This window comes from Choloepus didactylus, chromosome 8 (assembly GCF_015220235.1).
Source record: "Choloepus didactylus isolate mChoDid1 chromosome 8, mChoDid1.pri, whole genome shotgun sequence".
NCBI lineage: Eukaryota > Metazoa > Chordata > Mammalia > Pilosa > Megalonychidae > Choloepus > Choloepus didactylus.
In genome coordinates, this window is record NC_051314.1 from 76,855,452 (window position 1) to 76,864,153 (window position 8,702).

At 34.2% G+C, this 8,702-nt stretch overlaps 1 pseudogene; it reads left to right on the forward strand.

Moving 5' to 3' along the window:
• Nucleotides 1-6,183: 6,183 nt before the first annotated feature.
• LOC119541343 lies at nucleotides 6,184-7,123 on the forward strand (annotated as a pseudogene).
• The last annotated feature ends 1,579 nt before the right edge of the window (nucleotides 7,124-8,702 follow it).

Consider the following 8,702-nt stretch of genomic DNA (forward strand, 5'->3'; position numbering starts at 1 on the left):
GTGTCAGAATAGAGTTTTTAAAGATGTGCTTTGACCTATTATCTTGATAATTACTCTCCAACAGCTTTAATTCCACCCTTGTGGGGGGCTGCTGAAGTGTAAAAAAGTAAGGAGTTAGTGAGAAAGGAGGAGGGACAGAATTTAGAAGAAAAACAAAACAAAAGAAACAAACAAACAAAAAAAAAAACAAAGCATTTTTGGAGTCAGAAGAATGTGTTCCTGCTTTTATGTGCCCACTTTCCTGGAGCCCAACCCTTCTCTAACACCCCTGATCCAAAAGCTAGTTAATTAATTTGTTAATTAATTCTGCAATTGAGGCTGGGTTGAGACTCCTTCTTCCTCCCAGCAGACTGTTTTTTGTTTTTTTTTTTCCTTTAAGGGAGCCAGCTGCAAGACAGTCCATGAGGTCTGGGTGGTGAGGGGCACCAGACTCCTGATCAGGGGAACTTACAAATTTCACTGCGATCTTAGCTTTTCTACCTGTTCCAAACTTGTGTGCGATGCATGACTGGTCACTGGAGACCCCAAATATCCTGGTAATTACAGTTCCTGGTAATTACCAGCTGCCCTGGAGGAGAGACTGAGTGTTGAATTTTTATTCAATCCAGGGGGAAGGGGTCCTGCCACTGAGAGTTCCTGTCCTGAGAAACAGCTTGTTCTGAGTTTCAGGTTAAAGGGAAGGTCAGGCCATTCTTTTACCTAACATCTCCTCAGGCTGTGGAATAAGAACACAGACTTGGGCTTATTATACTTTGGCCATTTGGGATACCTAGCTGAAGCTTTCATAGGAGTAACCTCCAGAACAGCCTCTCAACTCTATTTGAAATCTCTTAGCCACTGAAATCTTATTTTGCTGTCTTTCTTTTCCCCATTTTGGTCAAAAAGGCATTCTCAACCCCTTGATGCCAGGGTCAGGCTCATTCCCAGTATCCATGTCCCCCAATTGCCCGGAAGACTCACTCACTGGTGGGGGGCATCCTGTACCACATCAGGGGTCAGTGGTGAATTTATTTGCAGAGTTGGGCTTAGAGAGAGAAAGTCCACATTTGAGCAACAAAAGAGGGTCTTTGGAGGTGACTCCTAGGCATAACTATAGGTGGGCTTAGCCTTTTCTTTGCTACCACAAGTTTTACAAGAGCAGCCTGAAGACTGAGGACTTGACTTATAAAGGAGTGGGTTCCTAAGTTCACATAGCATATGTTCTGTGAGATATGGATAATCCATATCCACATTATCATCACTTTCATCACTCTCCATTTTAAACAATTCTCATAACCCATAGCTCTTTTCTGCCCTTATTTGTCCCTAGTTGTGTGATACTAGTAGGTATTCCTATTAATTATTGTCCCCTCTATGCAATAGGTAGATTTTTCCTATATACCATTCTGTTGCCAACTCTCTATACCAGTGTCATCCTTTAGAAGTATATCATGCAAGTACGTATCTATATTTATAGTGCTGATCTGTGGGATATATGCCTTTAAACAACCCCTTTCAATCCTATTCACCTTCGATGCAGCTCTGATACTTATAATCCCTCAAAAATGATCACCCCTATCCATTCCCATAAGTTGTAATTCACTCTCATTAACATATCTGAACATATTAGATTATCATTTCCCCTTCTTTAGCTTCTATCACTAGGCCCCCCAAATTCTACATTGTAAGACATTGATTTTATACTGTTCAGGGAGTTCATAGTAGTGGTAACATATAATATCTCTCCTTTTGTATCTGACTTATTTCACTCAGCATTATATCTTCAAGGTTCATCTATGTTGCCATATGTTTCATGACCTTGTTCCTTCGTACTGCTGCATAGTATTGCATCGTATGTATATACAACTGTTGAAGGACATTTGCATTGTTTCCATTTCTTGGCAATTGTGAATAATGGCACTATGAACTTCAGTGTACAAATGTCTGTTCAGGTCACTGCTTTCAGATCTTCTGGGTATATACTGAGAAGTGGATATTTTATAATAATTCTGTCTGTTATTTGATGATCTCTTTCAATTTGTAGAGTCATGTCTTTCTTTAGCTTAAAAATATGTTATATACTTTCTTTTAAAGTTCCTTTTTCCCATATTAGGTAAATTCTCTATTTCTGGAGATTATGTTTTATGCAAACTAGATCTTATAGAACTATTTCCTGTCTTTTATTTCACAACATTTTAATTATTATTATTATTATTTGGATTGCTGGGTTATTTCTTAATCTTCTTTGGACATCAGTGATTTAGTTTTCTATAGCATACACTGTATTGCTCATTGGCTCAATTGTGTTTTTAGGAAATTATGTTTTCATTTTTAAAATTTTTCCAAGTTCATATTTTTCCTTTACTAATCTTTGCTTTAATTTCATAGATGCAATGCCCTCTTCTATCCTGTTAACCTCAATTTAGTGTTTTCCAAAGTTTTTTTATTCCTTTCAGCAACTCAATTTCATTAAATAACAATTCCTCTGTCTTCTCAGCTGTCCCTACAACCCAATGAGTGTTTTTTTTTTCCCTCATGTTTTCCACCAAAGGGCTGGGTTGTTCATTATTGAGAGTTAAAATGATTTTTTTATTTTTGTAAATGTGTTCACATTTTTGTAGGTGTTCAGATTTCTCAGATCCCATAAAAGGGAAGGTTTAAAGTTTAGATTTACCAAATGTTTTCTTTATAATTGCAAGGACCCTACAGTCTGAGGGCATTAGGAATAATCCAGAGCCACAAATAACCATACAATGGAGTTTTATTTCATAGTTTGTTATGTAAAGAATTATCACAAACAGTGCCTGTAATTTGCCTGAAAGAATGTAATCTTATGAAACAGAGATGTGCTATTTACCTGGCATAACTTCCCAACCAGGAGTCAGTACCACCATGGGTCTTTTATCTTTTAGGTCTCTGGATGATGTCATGACCCATGCACATACCTAGCCCTTGCCATTCTATAATAATGGATGTTAGTGGGATCATGCTGCATTTGTTTTCCACTTCCAGGGTTTTCTCTTTCCTTCATATGTGGTAAGTCAAGGATCAGCACATCTTTCTTTTAATATTATTTAATGTATTTGGAAGAAACACTTTAAAATCATTAACACAGATTGTCATCCTTTCTTATTTTTCTATGCCTTTACAAATGTTCTATATTTTATATTCCATGGACACAACTCTCAGATCCCCATTTAGCCTCATATCGCATTCCATTCAGTAATGGTTTTTTTCTTTTTTGAGTCTTGAGGTACTTCTTCTGTTATACTTTAAATACGGTTGTAAGCTATCTGCAAATTGATTAGCTTGGAGCATGCAATATAATAAACAAATAACTTTTCAGCCATCTCCTCAAGGATTTGCTGAATGAATGATTTTTTTAATGTGGTACATATAATGGCATTTTATACTACTAAACTGAAATATTAAAGTTAGTTCTTCGATAACCAAATGAATGTGATCATAGTCCACTAGTTGCTCTTGTTAACTCTCTTGTAGATTTTTAATAATCTCATTTCTCTTTAGATATGCCGGCCTTTCACTTCTATTACAATATGCTATATAAGTTGGTTTTATTGTGCATCATAATGTCTTCTGATCATTCATCCCAGGGGAAAGTTTTCTTTTGTGTTGTTTTGCTTCTTTTCCCCTCTCAATGGAATCCCTTGAGTAAGTAATTAATAAAATGATAAAACATAACTTGCTTTTTTAAACTGTAAAATTAGTAATGAAAAATCTCCCTGCTTGGAGGATATGATGATACTTTATATCAGATATTCTGAATTTTTTTATATTTCCTTTCCAAATTATAAAGAATATAAGAATGTATTTCACTTGTACTAATAATAGATATGATACCATTCCAATATTGTTGGAGGAAACACTAGGAAATTTATCTTATCTGGGATACAAGCCAAATATACCTGAGTGCTGAACATTCCTACAAATTCAAATCAAACTCACAGGAATGAGAGAACATTGGTAGAAAATTTACAGAAGCACAGATTACATGCTCCTGCCTTTCTGCATTGAGTCACAATTGAAATGCCATTTTTCTTGCTAAAACAATGTTGTATAGACTGTGAGCACATTCATAATGCTTTGGACTAGCTCTTTTTACCTCCCTTTTTGCATATAGAAGAAAATACAGGAACTACAGTAAGGTATGTGCTTTAGAGTTTTGATAATTTGTCTTTAAATGTAAGTTAAAGTGATTTTTTGGAAATCAAAGGCAGAGATTTGCCAGTGTTTTGATTTTTTTCCATTAGATTTATATTCCGCAGTATACAAATATAAATTGTAAGGGTACACATTCATAAAAATGCAACTAAATATGCACATTGGTTTTGTTTTCTTTTTGATTCATTGTATAGATTGAGTATAACAATGGATAAGTTGAGCAAAAGTGAATCAATAGCTGGTCTCTTAAAAGAGAAATGGTCACTACATGGCTATCATTTTGCTACATTATGATTAGCAATTTTTTTTTTGCCTAATTCCAGCTTCCTAGTGATATATCTATCCATTCATTAATAAAGAAAAAAATATTGGTTATGAAGCTGCTGCTCACTAAAGAACAGATGTGAGCAAGGATACCTTATTTTCATTTAGCAGCCAATAAATGGCAACAGACTTTTAGACATGGGCAATAGCATGAATTATTGTAAATCCTTTCTCATTTGATTCTGGAAATCATGGTGGTACTCAGATATCAGACTCAGATACTCTGATACTCAGACTAGGTCAGGTTTTTTTTTTTTTCAGTATAAGAGGAAATTATACAAGAAAGCTATACATTATTGTTCTGGGAAGATATAACTTTTTGAAATGGGAACTGAGAAAAAGAAATGAATGAAAAGGTAAAAATTTTGTGTATACAATAGATTTTAAAAGACAGTTGAAGAGGGTGAAATATATTGGGAAAGAGGGTCCCCACCAGCATTGCAAGATTTCATAGATAAGGAAAATTCTAAAGAAAAGAACATGGATTTTTTTCTGACTTATTTGATTCTTTTGCCTCTTAGGGACCATCTCATAAAAAACTCCTTATGGTAATAATCCAACTAGTCCATGATCTGGCTAACAGAACATTACCGAAAAGGAAAGCAAGCACCTTGATATAGATCTTACAGACAATGTAGTTAATTTCTAAAATGTATTTAGGAAGTGAAAACTACTGTTTAAAATGTGGTTGTAACAGATGGCAAGTTTTTTGATCTCACAGTAATATTTATTCCTTTCTTATATATTTATTTATGTTCTGAAGTTTTTTTTTTCCTCTTAAGATCTGTCCATTATCATAAGTGAAATCTTAAAAGTAAATTCTGGAGAAATAGACCTCTCTCTTAATTTTATACAGGGAGCTTTATCCTTATGTACAAGATTGGACAATATGATCTAGGAAATGTCTTTTAGCTCTATGATGCTGTGCTTCTATTATTTTTAGGTCCTATCTGTAGTTTTCACATGGAATGCTGTTGGCACAGGTCTGAATGCTGGTCTTGTTGCCATTCTTGAAGCAGCAATATATACTATAGTGATTTATAAACATTTTCTTTGCAATATTCCCTTTCTCAAAAAAAAATTTGTATGTCTTCCCCACACACAGTTTTCACAGAATTTAAGTGAATTCAAGAACATACTGAAATCTATTCATGAATTCAAGACTAAGAACTTATAATGGATATTCAGAGTGATAGAGTTAAAAAATCCATGGTCTTGTATTTAAAAGGCTTTGGATTCAGTTTCTACCTTGAATTATTAGTGAAGTACTTCTCAATGTGTCTATGAACCTGGAAAGTTTTGAAAAAAGTATGTAGTGCCTATATCTCACCCAGGGTATTCTGGATGGATTGTCTAGATTGTGTCTTGGGCAATTACTTTTGTTAAAAGTTCACTAGCTTTTTGCTAGAAAGCTAGGATTTAGAAATATATCCCAGAAAAGCTATTTAATCTGAGCCTCCATTTTGTTCTCTAAAAGAGTGGGGATAGTAACACTCTGCCCAAAGCGGGTTGTTGGAGCTTTTGATAAGATAATTAATATAAATCTTCAGGCATACTATTTAGCACATTATTGGTGATCAATAAATGTTAACTTCTCTTCCCTTTTATTTGCCCTTTCTTATTGACTCTAATAGCTAATCCTGTCAATATTGTTTTTCAGCCTTTTTGTTTAGCTTTGACAACACCTGTAAGGGATAAATGAAGAACCGTTCAGTGCAGACTGAAGTCATTCTTTTGGGTCTGACAGATGATCCTGAGTTACAGGTTGTAATTTTCCTGTTTCTATTTTTTACCTACATATTGAGTGTGACAGGAAACTTAACCATCATCTTTCTTACTCTGCTGGATTCCCACCTTAAGACACCAATGTATTTTTTTCCTACAGAATTTCTCCTTTTTAGAAATCTGATTCACAACTGTTTGTATTCCAAGATTCCTGGTAAGTCTTGTGACAAAGGACAGAACTATATCTTATATGGGTTGTATGACTCAGTTATTTTTCTTCATCTTCTTGGGGGTGACTGAGTTTTACCTTCTGGCTGCCATGTCCTATGACCGCTATGTGGCCATCTGTAAACCCTTTCATTATACCACTATCATGAGCAATAGAGTTTGTTACCAACTTGTAATCAGCTCTTGGATAACCGGATTCCTGATTATTTTTCCCCCAGTGATTATGGGACTCAAGTTGGAATTCTGTGCTTCCAATGTCATTGATCATTTTATTTGTGATTCTTCTCCCATCCTGCAGATCTCTTGCTCAGATACACATTTCCTAGAACTAATGTCTTTTTTCTTGGCTGTAGTGACACTAATGGTCACATTGATGTTAGTGATTCTTTCCTATGGCTACATCATCAAGACAATTCTCAAATTCTCTTCTGCTCAGCAAAGGACAAAAGCCTTTTCTACCTGTTCATCACACATGATTATTGTTTCCATCTCTTATGGTAGTTACATCTTCATGTACATAAAACCATCAGCAAATGATAGAGTAACTTTAAGCAAAGGAGTAGCTGTACTCAATACTTTAGTTGCTCCCTTATTGAACCCCTTCATTTATACCCTAAGGAACCAGCAGGTGAAACAAGCCTTCAAGGATATGGCCCAGAAAGTTTTATTTGCCTCAAAGAAATGAGAAAATTTAAAAATATATGAAGGAAAAGTGAGTGAAAATATTGCTGTTTTTTTATCTTGGTTTATCTTGTCTAATTGTTCATATTTCCAGATTATGTTGGGAATTTGAGCCCATCTTGAGTCCCCATCTATGCTGTCATTTCTGGCATGAAAACTGTTCCTGTATTCCCTTCAGAAATTCAGTTTTTAAAGAGATATTATTCATAGATCATATTGGTTGAAACAAATGTTTTCAGTGAGGCTCTCTCTGAGCTTGCATGTTAGATGCCTTTTCAGAACTTGACAATAAATGGAGTGTTTGTAGGTAGAATCATATTTTTAAGAAGAAACTGAATATTTAAAAGAAATCCTGAAGTCAACTATTTAGTCAAGGAAAACATTTCAACAATAATAGATATAGTCTTATGCTCTTGGGAATAAATATGTTTCAAAAGTGTCATATTTATGTGTGAACAGATTATACAAATTACAATTAAATCAGAGTAGGGTTTAATTTGTAATTATTCTATAGAGTGCTTTTTCATTTGGCAAGAGCAAAGTAAATTTTGATCTTTGTGTATGTGATGAATAAATAAGAATAAATAAGAATAATTTTGTATGACACATAATGGAATTGTTTTTTAATTAAAATTCTAAAATTTTAAATTTATGAAACAGATAAATCCAGTTATAACAGTAGTGAATTAAATTATAATGTAAGAAATTATTTTGTTGTCTTACTTCAAAGCCAAAGGTGTATTCTATTTTGTCCATAGAATTTCCTTGATTGAATAAAGATATTTTCTCTTTTATATGAAACATTCCTTATTTTAATGTAATAATTATTTCGCCATATAATGTTAGCTTATATTTGAACATTCTGTTTCAATTAGTTGAACTTTTGGTGTTGTTCCTGATAATAATAGTGATGAAGATTAGCTCCTCATCTATCTAGTCAGTGGTTTTTTTTTTTCTTCTTGTTTAACCCGGTTGACTCTACTGTCAAGTATGGCTATAGATTAAAAGAAATGTGGGAAAGAGAATGTGAATACAGTAATGCAAATTCCCTATAATAAGAAGTGGCATTTACAAATTATAGAAGGGAAATTGGAAATTCTCAAATTAAAGGAAACTAGGGAATTATTGGGGAATGTTTTATGCTTGAGTGAGAAACAAATCCTTTGGTAAACTTCCAGGATAAAGAACATTGTAATTACCTGTATTCCACTTGGTATAGAGTTGCGAAGATCTCAGTATGGCCTGAGTCCAGGGAAAACTTGCCCGTATTTCTTGATTTTCTGTCATGCTTCATGAAATTGGAAGTAGAACCTCTCTCTCTTCATCATCTCTGTTCTCTACCATCACTTGCCGCAGATCTTTCCCCACCCTCTGTTTCCCTTTGAAGACTTTGGATTTACATTTCTGATTCTCTCTTTGAATGGCTGCTCCCTGCCAACTTGATTTTAAGAGGTCAATTTCAGAGTCTCTGCTAGAGATAGAATATGAAACTTCCTCTAAAATCCATTAGAAAATTGGCTTATATAAAATATATAATTACTTGCTTTTTAACTTCTATCAGTTGCTTTTGTAGCATAATTCCA